Consider the following 23,353-nt stretch of genomic DNA (forward strand, 5'->3'; position numbering starts at 1 on the left):
AGAAGAACAAGAGACTTCACACTGATGCAGTTATATCAAAGTAGTCTTTCCTGAATTGTTTCTACTGGTCTTGCTTGTCCTCCTTTTCATCTAGGAGGTCTTGCAAACAAAGAGATAGACAAATCAGAAAGAAGACAACGAACAAACTTTGCATTTGGCAAGATTAGAAACCGATTCTCAGGATGAATATCCTAATGTTAAATCCTGAAAGGGCAAGAGATGCTGGGCTCTCTCTGTGGCCACACAAATTCAAAATGCACCAGAAACACTACGGTTCCACTGCATGAGGAGAACCAAGAAGATGAAAAATGGCACAATTGGACTTCACATCCTAGAGCTAAGATCCATGGAGTTCTCTGCACAGGGACTTCGGGAGGGGTTGCGGGTGGGCGAGCTGGCTGGGAGATATAGCCAGTACATTGTGCAGACCTACTAGCTACAACCACACATCCTCAAAGGGCCAGTAGGCTGCAGCTCTTACTATAGCTTTGGGGTGGCCAAACTTACTGCCCCTCCGAACCAGATATGACAAATCTTCAGAAATTTGAGAACTGGGGTGTGCCTGATGGGGCTTAGGGATTCAACCCTGCTCCTGCCAAAGTCATGAGCCCTGGCAGGCGCACCCCATGAGGCTGAAACCCCGAGAACCCCTCCCTGATGTGCAGAAGCAGCCCCAAGCCTCACTACCCTGCTGCAGGGCAGAAGTCCTGAGCTGCCCCTACTCCCGGTCTGGTAGGCGGAGGATGGAGGACTCTGCAAGCTGCACTTTAACTGTAGCTGCAGTTTGGCCACCCTTGCTATAGCTCATAAGCTGCAGTATGGATGCAGCTATGTAGGTGGTTGGGGTCTGGCTTCTGGGTTGAGGGAAAAAGTCTGTCTTCCTCAACACTCATGTTGATTTCCTATATATAAGAAAGGGCTTGTCTTCACTATTGGGGATATTGATGCTGCTGCAATCGATGCAGAGGGTGTCAATTTAGTGGGTCTAGTGAAGCCCTGCTAAATCGATGGCTGAGCGCTCTCTGGTCAACCCCTCTGAGAAGAGTAATGTAAGTCAATTGGAGAGCGTCTCCCATCAATTCGGCGCAGTGAAGACAGCAGGGTAAGTCAACCTAATCTATGTCAACTCCAACTACATTATTTGTGTACATGGAGTAGTGTAACTTAGGTCAACTTACCCTGGTAGTGAAGACAAGCCCATAGAGATTTTAGCTTAAGTGCACCAATTGTCAAAAGTGACAAAAAACACCCAAAGTGCACATGGAGTTCCATACTCTCTTCATTTTGAGAAATAAAGTTTGTTCATTTTGCAAATCTAAGGTTTATAACAACATTTAACAAAGGCAAAACAAAATCCCACAACAGACCGCAATCTCCTCCTGAACACCATTGGTATTCTTTCTGGAGGCTACATCACCACCTAAAATGAAGATTCTACAGTTAGAACGTGGCAGGCAATTTTGTTGATGTAGGAGTCAATAGAATTGTGCTCTCCCCCATAGCACTGCCGGAGCCTAGTTCCAGTGGCACATACAAGTTGCTTAAGACACACAGACACTGTAGAACCAATACAATTAACAGAAACAAAATGACGTTTTCCCAAGTAAATATACATGATGGACCAACAGGGTGCTAATGTGGGTGGTGACATTTTACAGAGTTACTTCTCTAACTTTTAACTGAAGCTGCACTTTAGGATAGTGGCAGAATTCTCTCAGCTTCTCAGAACTTAAGAGTTTGATTTTTTTAGGTTAAGACTGAGTGTTGGCAGGGGTTCACTTGTGTTAGCAATGTCTATGAAATTGTATATGACCATATCTTTCTCTCATTGAGTATGTGTTAATGTAGAAATAATAAGGTATGACTTGTCCTGAGCCGGGAGGAAGAAAAGAGGCCAATATGCTCAATGCTTGGTTGAAGGAGAAGTGAGGGGAGAGGGGAAAAGCAATCTTGTTCACCAAAAACTATGTTAAAGTAACAATAAGGTTGCAAAGTCAAGCACTCAAGAAGTTAGGAATTCAGAATTCCTGTGCAACCTTAATTTGGCTCCTTTGTGTGCACGCACATTATGACAAGGTGTTTACCTACATGATCACAAATATTATTTGTTCCAAAGAGCCCCTGTGCCTCAGCCAGTGCTCAGGATGGACAGTCAATGAGCACCTATTCAGTATTTTGCTTTTATTCTCATTCAATATGTTCTTTTAACAGTTGCGTTTGTGTGTGCAATTTCTTTTTTTTAAAAAGACCACCAAACCCAAATTCCATCATGTGGCATCATACTGACACCCATGTGGTTCCAACCCTGCTGATGAACCTTTTGATCTATGTCACACACATCTCTGTCACTTGAACTAATGGAGTAACTCATAGAAGTAGTAGGCTGTCATCCTCAGTGTGGATTGGCGTGGGTGTGGGGGAATGAGACACACACTTAGCCAGGGGGGCTCACAGATATTGCTGATGGCAGAGGAATGGTGAGACTCAGGAATCTTGGTTTCTATTCTTGGTTTTGGAAGAGACTATACTGTAAGGAGCATTAAGACCTTTCTGCCTGTTCTCTCCTGCTCCCTCCCAAACATGACTCCTTCAGCCTCATCCTCTTCAACGTGTCACAATCCTGTCTCTTCCCCACCCCTGGGCTCCTTGTCCCAGTCCAACTCTCCACTTCTCAGGCTTCTCATCCCAGTCTCATTGTTCAGCCTCCCCCCGTTATCTCCCCATCTAAATCCTAGGGCAGGTCTACACTACAGGGCTAAATTGACCCAAGTTATGCAACTCTAAGTATGTGAATAATGTACCTTAGGTCGACTTACTGCAGTGTCTACACAGTGCGGTGTTGACAGGATAAACTTTCCAGTCGACTTGCTTTATGCTTCTTGTTCCAGTGGAGTACTGGAGTCGCTGGGAGAGCGATCGGTGAGCAATTTAGCGGGTCTTCACTAGACCTGCTAAATTTATCCCTGGTGGCTCGATCACTGTGTATCGATCCCCTGGTAAGTGGAGACAAGCCCCCAGTCTACACTCTTCACTCACAGTCTTATTCAGGGGCAGCTCCAGGCACCAGCACACCAAGCATGTGCCTAGGGTGGCAAGCCATGGGGGGGTGCTCTGCCAGTCACCGCGAGGGCGGCAGGTAGGTTGCCTTCGGCAGCATGCCTGCGGAGGGTCCGCTGGTCCCGCAGCTTCGGCGGACCTCCTGCAGGTGGGCCACTGAATCCGCGGGACCGGGGACCTCCTGCAGGCAAGCCGTCGAAGGCAGCCTGCCTGCCGTGTCTGGGGCGGCAAAATACCTAGAGCTGCCCCTGGTCTTATTGCCCAACCAGTCTCCTCAGCTCCCAGTCATTTTCTCTCTCCCCACCCTCAGTACAGTCAGACACTTTGCAATCACTCTGCTCTTTTCCCTTCCTCCCCCACTCCTTTTTACTGCTCTTGTCCTCTCTGTATTTAAGTCAGGTGGCTTCCTCTTCATGCTCCCTGTGCAGCAGCAAAACTGTGTTTCTGGGTCAGTGTGGTGGCACAGGAGAAGCTAGCTACTCGTACTCAATTCTAGTGCCCAGCCTGAGGCAGCAGGGAGCTGCAATTACAGAGAAAATCCAGCTTCCACCCTAAAGCTCTGGGCTGGAATATGTTCAGTCACTCTGGGGGGGTTGCATATGCATAGTCTCGTCAGTACAGGTGCTCTGAGGGGCTGCAGCAAGCTCAGGGAAGACAGAATCTTCTGATGTTTTAGCTGTCACATGTGAATATTTTTAAAGGTTTGCAATTTAGTCAAATTTGCACCAATTTTTCTCAACAGCACAGGTACATTCCTGACACAAAAGCCATCGGCTGCCAAATTTCCAGTTACTGCTCCAAAGCACAGGGGCACTAGAGCCTCTCAAAGAAAAGCTCCTGAGAATTTTGTTAATACTGTAAAACAATGTATTTTCCACAACTTTGTTCTTGGAAACAGCTGAACCATTTTGGCTGAAAAACTTCCAAAAAAAATTTATTCTGAGGCAGACACCTGGAATAGAAAATTTCATCCCATACAATTAAAGTTTGACAACTTTTAATCAACTGAAAACAGGGTATTACATGGGAAGGGTCTGGAAATCTTAACAGGCAGTGCTACCAGCCCCACTACGTTTTTATAGTGTTTCAATGGCTCTGAACCCGTAAGCCCAATAAAAATTCATGAAATGATTTTTAAAAGTGTTATTCAGCTTTTGCCAGTTAGGCTGCCTGTTAACATCTTGCATGTCACTCAGTCTGAACACTGTGTTTACACTGACCTGTTTGTAGTCTCTTGCTTCCTGGTTCTAGAGCATTAACAATGCTGCAGCATTTGGACTGCAAACATCAGAGGAATGTTTAAAACCATAAAACAAAAACCAACCCCAAACTCTCCCTTTCATTGTAATTTCCATTACCTTCTTGAAGCTCTCAGCCTCAGTCCTTGAGTGAAGGACTTCACATGAATCCTGAACTCAACCCCAAAGCTATAGCCACATCAGCCTAGAAATCTGATGATGCCACCTTTCCTTTTCTTACCTCAGAAAAATACTACCCAGCTTTGCCATAAGATTCCTGCAAGAAGGCAGAATTCTACAAGGTATTTTTATTACCATAATAAGAACATAAGAAAGGTCCATCCAGCCCAGTATCCTGTCTGCCGACAGTGGCCAATGCCAGGTGCCCCAGAGAGAGTGAACCTAACAGGTAATGATCAAGTGATCGCTCTCCTGCCATTCATCTCCACCCTCTGACAAACGGAGACTAGGGACACCATTCCTTACCCTTAACCTGTTATAGTCCTAGCCTTAACAACCTCCTCTGGCAAGGAGTTTCACAGGTTGACTGTGTGCTGTGTGAAGAACTTCCTTTTATTTGTTTTAAATCTGCTGCCCGTTAATTTCATTTGGTGACTCCTAGTTCTTATATTATGGGAACAAGTAAATAACCTTTCCTTATTCACTTTCTCCACACCACTCATGATTTTATATACCTCTATCAGACCTTCCGTTAGTCTCCTCTTTCCAAGCTGAAAAGTCCTTCAGGAGTAATTTCCATTGTAACATATATTGAAGGGTTTGATAAATTCTCTTGCTCTTGGAAAATAAACATCCAACATGTAATTTTGTCAGCACAATTTCAGAACATTCTGCTCATGCAGTGAACCACAACCACCTACCTGCAGCCATTCATGTTCTTTCATAAGGCGATCATATTCTCTTTTAAGGCCTTCAGATTGCTTTTTAACTGCAGTCACTTCATTTGTTGCCTTGGAAAGGGCTAGAAGATATAGAAGTGAATTTATCAAAACACTTTAGTCACTGCATTTTAATATAAAGAAACCTCTATGCAATAATGCTATAGGTGTCCAAGAGTAAATTTTCAATTCTATCTTTAACAGCATGTGCACCAGAAATATACGTCCCAATTCTGATCTCGCATTGGTCTATGTCTATTGACTTAAAAAACTTTAAGGGTCTGATTCTCACATTGGTGTAAATATGAAGTATTGCCATTGTACTTTAAACAATCACAGGTAAGTAGATATTTGGTACTTAAGTAGTTTGTGAGAATTATTATTTGTAGAAAATGAAATTAAAAAGTATTACACTGGAAAGTTTCAGAAGAAGTTCATATTGTTTAATATATTGTATGAGTTTCCATTCCCTTTCCTTTATAGATTTAGTCAGAAAAGAAATACACTTATAAACAGCTGATGACCTTTTAAAGAATTGCACCATCTACTGAACTACATAATTGTCTAATTTTTGATGTGATCAGCTTTGTGTCTTATATTACATTTAGTTTTTGTGTCCAAACCTGGACAGTGTGAAATGATTTGAGCCAAAGATTTAATAATTTGGGGCAGCTATTTTGGAAATTTGTTGTTACATTCAACCAAGATGTGTCAGAAAGTAGGAAAGGGCTAGGGAGCTATATTCACTCTCCCTCATGTCTTCTACAACCGGAAGCCTATTTGTACCAAGCAGTCTCAAGAATATGAAGAGGTGACTTCCTGTTGTTAGACCACAGTTTTCCAACAAAGTATAGTGATTTCTTTTGTCTCCCCATTTTAGGAGCAGAATAATTGTTGCAATTGCCTTTGCCTATTAGGGCTGCTATTACTGCCCAAAACAATTTCCCAGTCACCTATTTGCTCTTTAATTCACCTGTTTCATTCTGGAGAACTGTCACTGTAGTGCCAAATAGTGCTATGGGAGGGTTTAAGATCTGTTTGAATGTAATTTCTATTGGAGGCAGCGTGTTTTGCATGCCTATCCAGTTTTCCATGTGCAGAAATGTCTTATTTAGTGGTACCCAGAAGTCAAGTTGTTCAAATAATTTAAATGTTTGGTACTTGAGAAGATGTTCTATGTGTTGCAGTATCTTTTCTGTCCATTTGCTTTTTGGAATGAAATCTAATTTGTCATATAATTCACTTAACTTTGATAGGAAAATATGTATTTTACATATAGTCAGATTTCACCAATCATTTTTCATTTGTAAAAAATGACATTCTGAAGTGTCTCAAACTGATTTTTTTTAAATGTAGATCAATTTGATTTATATTTCTATTCCCAGAATTAGGGACTGCAGATCTAATGGAGGTTTAACTGTGCAGCAAAATTTGGTTACTATATGATAGCCGAAGTTTAGACAAATGTGACATGTTTCAGGTGTTGAGAGTTTGAATTATTTTAAATACATACTGGATTTATGCTCGTGAAAGTAAGTAGCTTGATAATATACACCACCACTCGTCTACCTAGATGTTACATCAAGCATCTTAAATGCAAGTATTTGCAAGCCTTACTTTTGCAAATAGTCTACCCTATTGACCTTAATTGGACTACTTAGCAAATAAGTCTTGCAGGACCAGGTGCTATATTCCCTAGCAACATATTCATTTTCATTTTAGTAATGTGTTAGACCTTTCCTAAGCAAAAATGTTATCAAGTAACTAAAGTGATGTGGAAGTCCTTTGTGCTGTGGCAGATCACTCCAAAACCAGGCTCCTTTTGACATAAGAACATAACTAAGGAATGAAATCGGATTTCAGAAGGGCAAAGCAGTTTTGTCCATGGAATTCAAAAACATTTTAATTAGGAATGAAACAATTTCCCCCCACTCCTTCTCTTTCTCTATAGGAGCTCCAAGCTCCTTTTTAGTCCTGCTGTATATCACACAACAGTTGAGGCCCTTCAGTACAGGCATCAGCCTTATGGCTAAGAAGTCCTGAACAGGACTTTTTAAAGCTCATCAACAGGGCCAAAAGTGCCATTGTTGGGTGATAAAGAGCACTCCTTTTTCACTGTTCTACACCTACAAATTAGATTGGCTTAGCTACATTGCTCGGGGCTATGAAAAATTTTGTTCCCTGTGTGACATAGTTAGGTTCGCCTAACTTTCACATGCAAGTAGGTGAGCAGAAGAATTCTTCCATTGACCTAGCTATCGCCTCTCCAAGAGGTGGATCACCTATCTCAAAAGAAAAAAAACACTTCCATCAACGTAGGAAGCATCTACATTACAGCTGCAGTGCCATAGCTGTCCCACTATAGTCACTGTAGTGTAAACATTGTCTTAATGTGCTGCCTATATAGCACATCCTAGTATAGGTAGCAAGAGAGAGACTCCAAATTAGGTCACCCACATTGTAATACGGGCTATTAACCATAAGTCTAAGAGGTTAACCCACAAAGCTATTTTTAAAAGCAAGCAACAGAAATGTAAAAGGTGACTTTATTTTTAAATTACCTTTGTTGCTTGCCTTCCCTCAACCCCTATCAGTGTCCTTAGACTATGAACTCCTCAAGATAGTGATCATTCCTTCTTTAGTCCCCAGAACATGCCTAGTTTATGATTGCATCTGCAATTTGCTAAGATGCTGTTCTCAGCAGACATGGAACAAAGCATAGATGATTAATGAAGAGAAGGAACAAGGGAACTAGTGTGTAACAGAGGCAATACTTCCACTGGGTGTTCATTTGACAATTTAGTTCAAAATCAACCTTATTTTTTAAATTTTCCATGGTCTTTCTTTTTTTTAAATGTTTGTAGCCTTACCTCATAGACCTGGGATGAAATGCTGACTGCATGGAAGCCAATGGCAAAACTCCAACTGACTTCAATGGAGCCACTCCCCCTCTCTGCTAGTCTTGCACCGGCCTCTCATCCTTTAATACCATCTTGCCAGCATTAATGTAAGAACCTTCTCCTCCACAACTCCCACCATTTGGAACAGCCAGCCATTCTGCACATCTGACAAGTGGACTCTCCATTATATTTACAATCTTAGCTGAACTTTTCTTCCTTTCTTATATTACTTAATTTTCTCTTCTGCTACTGATATATCTGACACTCACATGTGGGAATCAAATCAATAAGTGTTACTCTTTATAAAATAAGTTTTTACTATTTACATTGCAGATAAAAGTAAACAAATGTTCTCTTTCCCCTTTTCACTTTCAAATTCCTCTCTATGCTGTATAGAAAACTAAAAAGGAAACATACTTCAGGATTTAACAGTTTTTCTTCATACTTAGGGAATTCACAATCTAATGCCATTGCACTATTTTTCATACAATATTTTGGTAACTTGATCTAATAGTAGCTAGTGGGTTGTTTTACAAGAAGCTGAACACTGCTTTGGTTGTAACTAAAAACACCCATATCTCTAAACATGAACAAAATGTCTAAAGATATCTGTAGATCAACAAAGCAAACAACTCACTGCACTGTCTCAGTGTTTTGACCACAATAGACTCATGACAGGAATACCCCACTCAATCCTAGCTGAAGGAAACCAAAGGCCAGGTTGTCCCTTCCACCTCTGTGGGGAAATGAGGACAACCCCGTTGATCCGTGCTGGGGACTACAGAATGAGAAGAACTGTGCTGCCTTTGCAAAGTTATTTCCCGACCACCTTTTCTGAACACCTCCCTGTGACCCACACATTACAGTCCAATCAACCCTATGGTAAATCCCCACCTACAGTAATAATGTCTGAATCATTAACTTAGCTGCACTGGACATCTTTATGTTCTACAATATGAATTTTATGACAATATCATTGAATAAATACATTTAACCAGAATAAAACAGAAAATGTGCACAATGTAGCTAAGATTACACTGTGATTTTGCATGTTAGGATTGTGTTACCTTAATACAAGTTTTGTATTTAATTTCCAATTTTTTTTTTAAAAGGGAAAAAGCCCAAAGAAAAATCCTTATAGCAACATAAAGGATAAAGGCACTTAGAATCTATGCATCTATAAGGCCAGAAGGGACCATAATGATCATCTAGTCTGACTTCCTGTCTAAACACAGGCCATAGAACTTTCCCAAAATAAATCCTAGAGCATATCTTTTAGAAAAACATCCAATCTTGATTTAAAAATGACCAGGATATGCCACACAACCCTTAGTAAATTCTTCCAATAGTTAATTACTCTTACCATTAAAAATATAAGCCTTATTTCCTGTCTGAATCTGTCCAGGTGCAACTTCCAGCCCCTGGATTATATTATATCTTTCTCTGTTTGACTGAAGAACCCACGATTAAATATTTGTTCTCCATGTTTGTATTTGTAGAGTGTAATCAAGTTACCCCTTAACCTTCTCTTTGTCAAGCTAAATAGATGGAGCTCCTTCACACTATCACTATAAGGCAGGTTTTCTAATCCTTTATCGTTCCTGTGGCTATTCTCTGAATCTACTCCAATTTATCAACATATTTCTTGAATTGTGGGCAGGAGAACTGGACACAGTATTCCAGCAAGGTCACACCAATGCCAAATTCAGAGGTAAAATAACCTCTCTATTCCTACTCAAGATTCTCCTGTTTATGCATCCCAACATCACATTAGCTCTTTTGGCCACAGCATCACACTGGGAGTTCATGTTCTCCTGATTATCCACTACAACCTCTCTCAGACTCACTGATTCCTAGGATAGATTTCCCCATCCTGCAAGTATGGTCTTCATTCTTTGTTAACAGAGGCATACATTTAAGCTGTATTAAAACAGTTTGCTTGTGTCCAGTTTACCAAGTGATCCAGATTGCTTTGTATCAGTGACTTGTCCTCTCCATTATTTAAAACTCCCCTGATTTTTGTATCGTCTGCAAACTCTGTCAGTGATGATTTTATGTTTTCTTCCAGGACATTGATAAAAATGTTAAATAGAAGAAAGAACAAACCTTTATGGAAGCAAACCTGCTCGATGATGATTCCCTGTTTACTGTTCTCAAAATGTAACTATCATCCAGTTTTCAATCTATTTAATGTGTGCTAATATTATATTATTCTAGTTTTTAATCAAAACATTATGCAGTACCAAGTCAAATGCCTTACAGAAGCACAAGTATATTACGTCAACACTATTACCTTTATCAACCAAACTTGTAACCTCATCAAAAACAGATATTGTTAGTTTGACAAGATCTATTTTCCATAAACCATGCTGATTTGCATTAATTACATTACCTTCCTTAGTTCTTTATTAATTGAGTCCTGTACCAGCTGCTCCATTATCTTGACCGGGACTGATGTCAGGCTGAAAGGTCTATAATCACCTAGGTCATCCTGTTCACCTTTTTTAAAAAGTGGCAAACTAGCTGTCTTCCAGTCTTCTGGAACTTTCCCAGTGCTCCAAGACTTACTGAAAATCAACATTAACAGTCCAGAGAGCTCCTCAGCCAGTTCTTTAAAACTCTTGAATGCAAGTCACCTGGACCTGCTGATTTTAAAGTATCTGACTTTAGCAGCTTCTGTTTAACATCCTCCAGAGATATTAGTGAAATGGAAAGTGTGTCATATGATGAGACTGTATCATCTGTTTTACCCCAAATAAACAACATAAATATTTACTGAAGACCTCTACATTTTCTACATTATTTCTGATAATTCTACCATTGTCATTTAATAATGGACCAATACCATTGTCAGGATTGTTTTTGTTCCTAATATATTTTAAAAATTCCTTATTGTCCTTATGAACTTATGAAAATACTTATGTTTGACCGGTGACCAACCACATGCTTTGAAAAGGGTAGATTTAAGAACATGTTCAGCACCTTCCACTCTCAGTGAAGTCTTTGTACCCAATTCCCAGCCTTAAAAACTCAAACTGGGCAAGAGTAGGATGCTCTTGCCTGGGCCACAGAAGAGGAGTGGAATTGTTCTAAGAGGGCTTCTCCATCTTAATAACTGGAAAAGCTGCAATGTTCCTACCACATACTCCTCTCTGCAGAAGTGGTGGACCAGATCATCACAGCAATTCTTAGGCCTTTCCCCTGCTCAAACTGGTTTTGCTACCAGATAATTCATGCAGTAATTAAAAACTTATCAGTATTGGTTGCAAGGTAATTTTTTTTAAATGGCTAATACTTTGCTCTTATGTAGTTTGAAAGATAATGTGAAGGGCCACTTTCTTTAGAGAATCTCAAAGTGTATTTGCAAAACATTTTCCAGGCAGGGAAAATAAGGCACAAACAGGCTAAGTGATTTGTCCAAGATAACAGCAAGCCAGTTGTAAAGCTAGGAGTAATACTCAGATCTCCTGACTCTCAGTACTGTGCTCTAATCAGAAACACATACTTCAGAAATGTTAATTCCTCATTAAAAACTAATTCACTAGGCTCCCCTCCTCCCCGCATTTTCACTGTTTTTATGTTGAGTGAGCAATTCCAAGCAATTGGATAAAATGATTATCAAATTCAAATTAAGTTTGTCCCTTGCATAACATCTTAACATGATGCTTAAGTAGATTTGCAGGCCCTGCAAAAACCCTCCTCACCAGGGTTAATGATATCCCTTGGAAAAAATATAACCAGAAATACTCAGCTATGACATGTACTGCATTACATAGGATGCCTTTCAATAAAGTTAGTCTAGAGCAGAGGTAGGCAAATTACGGCTTGCAGGCCACATCCAGCCCACGGTACTGTCCTGCTCAGCCGTTGAACTCCTGGTTGGAGAGATTAGCCCCTGGCCCCTCCCCTGCTGTGCCCACTCCCCTGCAGCCAAATCACAGCACGGGCAGCACAATACTGTGTCTGGCTCCGGCCAGGTGGCGCAGTTGCCAGACATGCTGCTCTGAGACGGTAAGGGGGCGGGGAGTAGGGGGATTGGATAAGGAGCAAGGGATTCCGTGGGACAGTCAGGGGACAGGGAGCGGTTGGATGGGGCGGAGGTTCTGGGGGTGGTGGTGGTCAGGGGATGCGGGGAGGGGTTGGATAAGCGTGGGAGTCCCAGGGGGCCTGTCAGGGGGGCGGGCTGTGTGGATAGGGGGTGGGGAAGTCAGGGAGTTGGGGGGAGGGTTTGGATATGGCACAGGGGGTCCCAGGAGGGGATGGTCAAGGGAGAAGGAGCAGGGGGGGTTGGATGGTTTGGGAGTTCTGAGGGGGGCAGTCCGGGGGTGGGAAGTGGGAGGGGTCGGATAGGAGGCGGGGGCCAGACTGTTTAGGGAGGCACAGCCTTCCCTACCCGGCCCTCCATACAGTTTTGCAACCCCAATGTGGCCCTCGGGCCAAAAAGTTTGCTCGCCCTGGTCTAGAGGTTAAAGCAAAAGGATGGGAGCATGGTAGGCTTGTCCTGTATATCTAGCTCTGCCAATAACTCAATGTGTGACCTGACCTGGTCACTTAAACTTTCTGTATCTCAATTTCCCCATTTGTAGATGGAAAATGATGTTTACTCACTTTTGTAAAATGTTCTGAGATCCTGTGAAGGTTTTAATGTAAAGGGCATTTTCACACATCCCTTCAGCCTGGTTCTCCCACACCCAGAGATGACCCATGCCTGCTGACAGCGAGGGTGGGGAGGCACAGAATGAGGGCAGCCAGCTAAGCAGTATTACTGAGCCCGCTTAGTACAAGCCAAACAGCACATTTGAGGGGAACCCTACATGACCCCTCCGCATCGTCTCTGCCCTCGCCTTTTTAAAACAAAAACCTCATAATGCCCAAACTGAACTCTCACTGGTAGTGATAACATTTATCAAATGCTTTCACATGTCCCTGTTTTTTGTTCAGACCTTTCAAATCTTGAACAATCTTGCATCTTGGATCAATTTATTTTAAATTAAAAAATGAATGAATGATTGTACTATTATAGGTCTTGAAATGGTGTGTGTATTTTAAAACTAGACTGGCTAAAACCATCCCTTATTTCCCCCCGTAAAACCTAGAGAACTAGCAACACAATGTTCTTGTTACACTTATTTTGTACACAAACCAAATCTGTTTAAAGAATCCAGGATCCTGTTTCAGCAGCATCTTTTTCCTTCCCACTCCCATCCCATTATCAGCCTCTAAGAACTATTTTGAATACTTTTTAGTTCTGCATGTGTGTGTCTATGTGTGTGTGTGTAAATATGTGTTCAAAAGCACCTGAGGGTATGTCTACACTGCAGCCGAGAGGTGATATTCACAGTGTGGGCAGACAGACTTGCGCTAGCTCACCTTGAGCTAGTGTGTTAAAAATGTCTGTGTGGAGATTGCAATACAGGAGGCAGCTTGGGCTAGCTGTCTGAGCTTGGACCCAGGGGGTCAGGCTGGCTTGGACTCAGGCTGCCAGCCCAAGTCTCAGCCAGTGCTGCAACATCCCCACTGCTACTTTTAGCACACTAGCTTGAACTGAGTTAGCCCGAGTCCCAGCTGCAGTGGAGACATACCATGAGGATATGTCTACACTACCCGCCGGATCAGCGGGTAGCGATCAATCTATCACTTATCGATTTATCATGTGTAGTATAGATGCGATAAATCAATTCCCGATCGCTCTCCTGTCGACTGCTGAACTCCATCAGTGCGAGAGGTGGAAGCAAAGTCGACGGGGGAGCCACGGCCGTCGATGCAGCATCGTGAGGACATGAAGTAAGTAATTTTAATTCGATCTAAGATATGTCGAATTCAGCCAAGCGATTCTCTTTTAGACCAGGCCTAAATCTCATTTTCAAAAATGACTTAAACTTAAGCTTCGAAGCACCAAATGCACTTATGAAAATTTTATCCATCATCAAGTTCAAAATTACCTCCCCAACCTTAAACATTTTGCAAAACATAAATGCCACATTAAACAATGAAAAAAACAGACATTACCCCTTTTGCTTATTGTGGCTGGAAGGTTGGCCGTTAAAAAAGGAGACATGTCAGTGAGGTTCTGTGTCCTCTTATTTTGGATTTCTTATCCTGTGTAGTGGAAAAGCTTTGATATGGATGGAGTCTGGTATGGAAGAAGGGTCATATTTAATTAAAATATATAGGAATGGAAGAGCAGAAGAGTTGTCATGTTCTCAGATACAGGCAGAACATTTGGTGCAAATCATATGGAGTGGAGCATTATCATGAGATGTCTACATACTACTGAGGAATTTGGTAGAGATCTGTTCTGCTGCAATGCTTGATTAATACTTGTCAGTCTTGTTGTTATGTGTAAATAAAGCTGTAGCTTTTACTAGATGTTAGTGCAGTGCCTGCAGAAGACAAGGTGAGTTGAGGAGGAAAAGGAGCAGGTCAGTTCTGCTGTACTTCCCTCAGAAAAAGGTCCATGGTCATGAACAACAAATACTTCATATTTCAATAGTTCCCTAAAGTACAGGATCCATAAGTGAGAAAGGATAGATAAGACAAATGCCTGGTTAATATATAGACAAGGTGGATGAGATTAATATATAGTCATTTAAATGTATTCAACTAGGCAAGACTTTTCTAATCCATCCATGAAAAGGATAGCTGAGAAAAGGAAAGTCCTGCAAATTAAACTCAGACCAGTTTATTTCATTGTGGGTTTTTAGACAATTTATGGCACTAGCAAAATAGTGTATTCTGCTGTTTCAGTATGTAGGACTATTATGTTTACTATTGATTGAAATTTAGGAAACTAAAACACACCAAAGAAACGTCACATTTTCAGAAATAGCCTCAAGAAGTTCCCCTGCAAATTTGTATGTACAAGTTTTCCATACGTAAAGTTGTCTACATGCAAAAGGTAGTAAGTACAGTGCTAGCAGATAGGTTGAGAGCCCTTGAGAATTTAGATAAAAATTTTCCTATTATAAGCAATTATAGTTTTGAAATGTACCTGTGTGCAAAAGGAGAAATATTCATTTTTTGGGCTTTATACAGAAAATCATACCAGAAGACACTCAGTCACTCATGATCATCAGGTCTACATCACCACTACTAAATCCTGCCAGCACTTAGTTTTTTGCAGATAGTAGTGAAACAGTCTTCATAATATGTATGTGCATCTATAAACTGCCATCTCAGAGTTTCTCTCTAAGGACATGTAATTACACGTCCAGGTATGCTAAAAATGGACTTACACTCTGAAAGTGCTAGCTAACCCACTGCTGGGTGCCCGTAAAGCCCTCAGTATGTGGGTCTGCAATAAAGAAAAATAAAAGCCCCCTTTCCTTCACTTCCATACCATTGCTAAAAAAGAGGCCTAAATGGGGATGGGAAAACCAGAAGAAAACATAACAAAAAAAAACCTCTGAAATCTTTGTCATCTCCTCTCCCACTTTTTCTCAGATTTAGGTAACCCCTTTATCTAGAATTCTGGCCTTGTCTTCTCTAGGAAAAATGGCATGTTCTAAACTCACACACCAGTTTGTAGTTTTCATATGATTAAGAGACTGCTCCTCAGAGGGCCTCCAAAAAACACCCCTTCAGTATTTGGATCCCAGTAGAAAATTCAAAAATATCTCACATTGAACTCAAACCATAAAAGTTCACCTTTCCCATAAAGTTAATGTGTTGATCGGGATAAAAGTTCACCTTTCCCATAAAGTTAATGTGTTGATCGGGATGCAAAATTCTATTACTAAAATGTCAAACTGAAGGATTTTAGTTCTAAATGTAACTCTGACTGAAACTTTACGTACGGCAGCACTAGGGTGCCTTAATGTACTGCCACTGTTTAATGCAAATGAACCACTCACAGCATTCCAACATTATGTACAAAGTGTTTCATGAACAGCTTCATATTACAGCAAGAGATGTCTGGTGTAATATGCTGTGTACACAGTTTATTTGCCATTCAAAGAGCAAAAACATAGTCTTCTAAAGCAGTTGAATATTCCAGCCAAATCATCGGATTTTACCAAAATAAGGCTAGGAAAAACCATAAAGGGTTTTTCCACTAATTTTGTTTGTGGTTTAGGCCTGTCATGATTAGGTAAAAGGAAATTTCAAAGAGACATTACTTTGCAACTATGCAAATACAAAGGAAGAAATGGAAGGCTTTTCAAAGATTTTTCAGTCTATGAGCTCACCGAAGCGCAACACAGATAAGCAAGATCAAAGCTGAGATTATTAAAAATAACACATTGAAAAACTTGTTTTAACGCACTGGTCTTACTTTTAAAAACCATGAAGTTTCACATTCCATGGCTCAGTTTTAAGGAAGCTATATTCTGAAATTTCATAAGACATACCTTGACAACTTGATATAAAAATTGTAAAAAATATAGCCTGGATCAAACGTGTGGGGTGTGCCCACACTAGCTTTTACATTCATGTTAAGCACCTCAAGTTAAGTAGCAATTAACCAATTCAAGGTTAAGAAAAAGAATCTAGTGTAGAGACATAGCCTGGCAGGGTGACTTTTATTATTTATATTATCATAGTGCCTAGGAGTCTCCTCATGGTTATTAACCAAATTTTAACCTTGTGCATATGACAGTGTCAGAAACTGATTCCTCACAATACAACTTCTTAAATTGAATTTGTAGAGACTTATTTTTGGTGCACTTTAGCTGAAGGACATCTCTCAAAACCCCCGCAGGGACTGCAGCTGAGATGGCATGTGATAAACCTACTTTCACCCCAGCTTTCTATTACATTCCTGGCTAAAAAGCTTATTGTATAAATTAAGGCTATCCCCTGCTAGTATAAATACACATATGCATTTACATTCTCCTTTCAGTGAACTTGTCACTTCAAAGGAAGCCTTTCTTCCCTTTCTGTAAGGAAACAGCAGGGGATGGAGAACTCACAATCAAACCTGCCTGACAGGGTAAAGGAGACCCCCCCTCCTTTCAAAATAATGGATTCTTGCTATATTAATGCATCAAGCCCAACTAAAAACAGTTGTTCTGCAGTTTTAATTTGTCTTCAGGTTTAGAACGGACAACTATGATTCATTAAGCGTTTAGAGTTGCTATTCTTGCAGTTTAGTAGCAAAGGCACACTACTCTAGCCAGGGCACTGACCACCCTGTGATCTCATGAGTACTGCTACTTTATGGTGACAGCATTCTGTATATCGTCAAGGAAAAATATTTTTAGACTAGATTGTGTCTATTTGATCTTTACAAGGTCATAAGTGATGTTATCTAAAACATTAATTTCAGATGGGTGGGTGTTCATAAATGTCACACACCTTGAAAGATCCAAATAGGACATCTTCAAACAGGTAAAATCTGCTTTTATCTCAATGTCAATTAACCAAGAAAGCAGTTCTGACAGCCTAAACTTTAAACACGGTAGCTGATAACATATGGTGTCATGCTACAAAGCACATCATTCCCCCCTTTAAAAAAAAAAGGAAAAGAAATGCAAATGTCTCTACAGTTAAAAAAAAAGAAAAGAAAAGAAAAATACACACATAGTCAGAATGCCGGTAAGGGCTTACCTTGTATCTGTGGTTTAAAAAGTACACTGTAATGAATAAACTTTTCACATACCATCCCTTTTTTGGTATGAAGAGGAAGATTATACATAGGTTTGGAAGGATTAGATTTGTATCAGTAATTATACGTTAATGTCAATTTCAGTGGACACACACAAACTAATGAAAAATGTTTCCATTGATGCTAATCAAAATGTATAGATAGGCAAAGTAAGAAAAATGCTGCTTAAGAAATTAAGGATATTTTCTTTGTATATTTTGACATCTGATGTTGACAATTTGTGTTTTAAAGTTATAAAACTTTAACTTTTCGAATCTTGTAGTGAGGTGGTGTGGTTCCTGCCGCCACGGAGAGAGACAAGTCCCTTCCAACACCAGAGTGGATGGAGCCAGGGAGCTCTGAGCCCACCTCCCCAGAGGGTCAGGTGCAGCACTGGAAGTATAAAGGCCCGACCCCAGAGCTCACTGAGAGGGCAGCCACCGGGGAAGCCAGACATCCGGCCTAGGTTGTGATTGGGAAACCCCAGCGGCCTGCGGTAAACCCAAGGACTGGCCCGACCTGCCCCGCGCCAGCTACCCAGAGGAGTTGCCAGGCCTGGCCCCCACCAGCTATCCCGAGGAACCCATGGTGCTGGACAGTGGTGGCAATGCCTGCAGCAGCTGGCGACGGCACTGCCGCACCCCGCAGTTAGCCCCAGCCAGGAGATATGGCCAGGTCACCCCACACCACTGCGCTGGTGCAGCTGACCAAGATGGGACCCAATGACGACCCTGAGCCTCTGCTAACTTTTGAAAGAGTGGTGCCGATTGCAGGGTGGGCCCCTGACCAACGGGCCACTCTCTTGACCCCGTACTTAACCGGGACAGCCCAAACAGCATACAGAGGGCTGTCTACAGAGGATGCAAGGGACTATAGCCAGGTGAAGGCAGCGATCCTGGATGCCTTGGACATCAGCCCGGAAACCTTTCGGCAGTGGTTCCAGAGTCAGACCTACCCCACAGACACCAAGAAATTGACGGAGAAGACTACCTGGTCTTATATCTTAGCCGGAAATTATTTCCCCATGAGAAGAACTAGGCACTAATAGCGAAAGAAGCACTCACAGTGAAACGGGCCTGTGACGCCCTGCAGTACTACCTCTGCGGGGGCCCATTTACACTAGTCACGGACCATGCCACGGACCAGAATGAAAAATAACATCACTAGACTAGACGCTTCAGGCCTAGCTCACGATTGGGAAACCCCAGTGGCCTGCAGTAAACCCAATTTGGAGCCAAGGGCCTGGGCTTACTGTTATATACTGTTGTTGCTCAGCCCCTGCCTGAGGGCCTGACTCACCTATGCCCTGCCCTGATCTAGGGCCTGGGCTGACTGTTATATACGGTGGTTGCTCAGCCCCTACCTGAGGGCCTGACTCACCACTGCCCTGCCTTGACGTAGGGCCTGGGCTGACTGTTATATACTGTGGTTGCTCAGCCCCTACCCGAGGGCCTGAGCACCTGACTCACGACTGCTCCACCCAAACCCAGGGCCCGGGCTGACTGTGTTTAGTTCTACACTCACAAAGGCTGCAGAGGAAGACTCCCACGGCCAAACTAATTCCGCACAAGAATCTTCCCAAATTACTGAGGTGGTGCGGTTCCCCACTGCTCCTGAGAGAAATGAGCCCTAGCTAACCTCTCAACTTCTGTTATTAGTGTCTAACCCCCTCCATAATTCCTACAAGTGAAAATTTAAATCCATAACAGAAAAATGCTTTAAAGTATCAATATTATTCACACAAATTTTAAAAAAGTAAAGATTTGCCAATTCTGCCAAGCCTATTTGTATATTACAAGACATGAAAAGTTATCTCGGTACCTGTAAATTGCATTCTTATACAATATAACACTTTGATATCAAGACCTACCCCGCTGAATTAAAACAGCTCAAGGCTACAATTCTAATGCCTTAGTTACATTATAATTGTTTACAACATATAACTTTGCATAACATGTTTACTGTAAGACAAAGTGACACTGACTGTACCTGAAATACTGGGCCAAAAGCACTTACTTACAAAGATCTCAAATTCTATTTAAGTAAGTGGAGTTCACCTGACCTACATCAGGGATTATTTGATCAAGTGATCTTAAATTTTTCTCTCTTTTTTTTTTAAAGGAAATAAAATCAAAATTACTTGAATATATAAATATGATGAATCTGATATTTTTGTTAGGACATTTCTTAAACTATTGAATTTAAGGACCAAGTATTAAGGCATAGAAAGCCAAGTCATTCTCATTAAATATAAAGCAATTAAAAAAAAGTTACCATTCGAAATTTTCTTTAATTCCGCTTTCAGTTTTTCAGTTTCTTTCCTCAGTTTTTGATTGTCTTCTTCTAGGGCCTGTTCATTTTCACACTTCCCTTTTCATTCAACGTCTAGCCAAAAAAAAAATTTGTGAGTATAGTTAGTATTATTTTAAATTACTGATAGACATTAATACAAATGACCAAACAACATTGGGCCTGATCCTACAATGTGCTGGATGTCTTCAATTCCCATTGATGTCAAAAAGAAGCTATAAAAGATTAGCACTTCTGGAAAAAACAACCAACCAACCAAACAGATGCATCCATAAATAGTCATAACATTTAAAGTTGAAAGGAACCATTAGGACTGTCGATTATAACCTCCTTCATAACATAGGCCAAAGAACTTCACCCAATAATTTCAGCATCAAACCCACAATGTGTCTAAACTATAGCATCTCTTTGAAAATAAAAGATCCGTCTTGATTTAAAGACTGCAAGGTGATAAATCTACCACATCTCTTGGTAAGCTGCTCCAATGGTTAGCTACCTTCAACCGTTAAATTGTGTCTTATTTCTACTCTGAATTTGTCCAGAGGTAGCTTCCAAACATTGGATCTCATTATTCCTTTTCTGACAGAATAAAATAAATATCTAGTTATCAGAAATCGCTTCTCCTTGTAAAACTTGTAGTTTGTGATCAAGTCATCTCTTAACCTTTTATATTAATAAGATGTTTAGGTACTTAAATACAAGTTTATCTTATTTCCAGAAATGCTAAGCCCTGGAAGTTCCCACAAAAGCTGTAGTAGGCACTAAATAAAAGTTATGTACCTACTGTACTTGCTATTATGAATCTTTATATTTCAAGCAATTTTATAACAGTTGTGTCTTAATTATAAAATGATAAAATATCCAGGATTAGTCACTGTTTCTTGTGACTCTTTTTCCTCATTTCTCCTACAACTTCCTTTCCCATGCACCTACTCCTCCCTCCCCAGTATTCTCCCTTTAAAGAAATTCAATCCTCCGCTCATCTGACCTCCCACATCAAGCACATGAACATGAACTGTCCCATTTAAGGAGAGCAAGGGAAGAGGCAAGCTTTTAGGTGAAGAAAAGGAGCAACACATTTTCTTGTACAGAACGACAGAGGGTGGAGGAGATAGGATACTGGACATACAAATCATTCAAAGGTAAAGAGGTAGATACAAGAGTCAGCTGCATAGAAAAAAGAGCTGAACTCACGAGATCAAATGAGATTGCTCAGAGTATTCAAGAGAAGGAGCAAAGGCTCTTGATAAAAATCTTGGGACATCATCCAAGATGGGTGAAAGAGGAGCTACCAAATAAAATGTTGAAGGAGTAGTCAGTAATGTAAGAGGTGGTGTGTTTGATTATGGATTTATCACCTCTAACCTGGGCCCCTTATACTCCAACACACAATTTCAGATCAAGTGTCCTTCAGTTCTATGGCAGTGTTCATTAGGTTAATTTATTTTTTCATCATTTATTGCTGAGTCCTCTCTGAAGGCGTAATTTATGGAAACCTGGGGTAAAGGGGAAGGTTAGTCCCAATATGGTTGGGTGTTTAAGGTTTCTGTAGGGACAGTACCCAACTGAGATAGATAAATACTGAGTACCCAGTGGAGTGAATAAAGCTCCATCCTTCTCTGGTTGACAGTGGGACCCTGGGAGGTCAGAGCTGGGCTGTAGAGAGAGCACTGTGTCCCAGAGAAGCTGTACTGGGGCACTGGCATAACTCTGTTTCTCCTCAGCTGTGAAGTATGTCCATATGCAGAGTCTGACCAATACATACACATGCTTCCAGGGCTGGACAAAATAGTAGGCAACTATAGGCCCATACTTATAGACCCAGCTCCTGAAAGCATTTGACTAGATCAGAATCTGAACTTTTAGTAAAAAAGGGGTTTTTTTTAGCCCTCATGGTTGTAGAGGTAACCCAAATCTGTAGACAAACACTAGCTCTGAGTGTAGAATTGTCCATTTTTTCCTCAACAGAGTGTTAATTCAAACGCCACACCCCTGCCAATCCCTGCAAGCTACCGCAGCAGAGGATTGTGCGTGTGACAGGAGGGGAAGACAGCAGCGGGCCTGGTCCACTGAAGCAGATACATTAGCAGCCAAGGTGTAAGTACTTGGGCCACCCTTTCTTTTCTGGGGCAAGAAAGTGATCCCAAATGCTGCAACTGGTATTCTCCAGAAGAGCAGGGGCCCTGATGCCATTCCTGCCAGGCTAAGAAAGGGACTTCATGATGATCTGTGAGAGAAGTGGACCTTATTCCACCACTACTTCAAGTGGGGGGTGGGGTTTTAGTGCAGGGGCAGAGCCATTGGGAACCTCCTGTCACTGTGTGCCCAAGAATCCAGACCTTAAACCAGTCCACTACACTTTGCATCCCAAGCGGGACGGAGCTCTGCCTAACACCTGCAACCCACCAGCATGGCCCTGGGCTGCCACAGTTCTCCCCTCGGGGACACACCTCCAGAGGTATGCAAGGAAGGTCCTGATGAGCCAGGAGAGATACTCTGCTTTCTGACTCTGTTATTTGCAAGAGGGGAGAATGTGCTGCTTATGTAACACAGTCCCCTTTGTAGCGAAAGCGGCACAGGAAGAGGAAGCTGCAGCCACAACATAGCAGGACAGAAAATGCAAGGTGTCGGGCATCTGGCTAGAGTAAAATGGCAGATTTCCCAGCCAAAACAGGATTCTATGGTAGTTTGGCAAAATGCCAAATTCCATGAACACAGAATCATGGACTACACAAAGACTTGCCTACAGTCCACTCTACTGATCTTATTTCCTTACAAGACACCTACCCAAATTACCAATAAATTTTGTGTATCTTTTCTAGTACATATTGATCTTAAAGTTTGTTCACATATCTAAGAGTTACCAAAACCAGTTATGCTTCCTGGCTCCACAAGCTGTTACCGCCTACGTTCACTGACGGTATGCTTGAACACATCTCTAGATAACTCTATTTTGATAATGGGTTTTATTGACCAGAATCTCAGTTGTGAAACAAAACTGCCAAAATTTGTATTTTTGACTTCTTGCTTAACTTTTTCCTACAGAGATCCAACTAGTTAGTGCCAGGCAAAATTCCTTATATTATACAACACTGATGAAATACATTAATTTTCCTTCCTTAACAATACCGTGTATTGAACCAGCCAAAGGATTACTTCAAATGACAAATTTTAAACCTTTTGTTTCTACTTTTCCTAAAACAATATATTCTTTGAAAAGTTTAAATTGTAAGTGTATAAACAAATTAGCTAATCCCCAGGTAACAGCCATAATGAAAGTAGCTAGCATGCCAATAGCTTACATAAAACTAGATGTTTGTGTAAGTGATTACATGACATGGTGGATTAAAAAATTTAAGAAAAAAG

General features: G+C 41.2%; 1 pseudogene; it reads right to left on the minus strand.

Moving 5' to 3' along the window:
• LOC115645358 overlaps nt 1-23,353 on the minus strand; it is a 37,603-nt pseudogene continuing 14,250 nt past the window's right edge.

The sequence above is a fragment of the Gopherus evgoodei genome, chromosome 1 (genome assembly GCF_007399415.2).
Source record: "Gopherus evgoodei ecotype Sinaloan lineage chromosome 1, rGopEvg1_v1.p, whole genome shotgun sequence".
NCBI classification, from domain to species: Eukaryota; Metazoa; Chordata; order Testudines; family Testudinidae; genus Gopherus; species Gopherus evgoodei.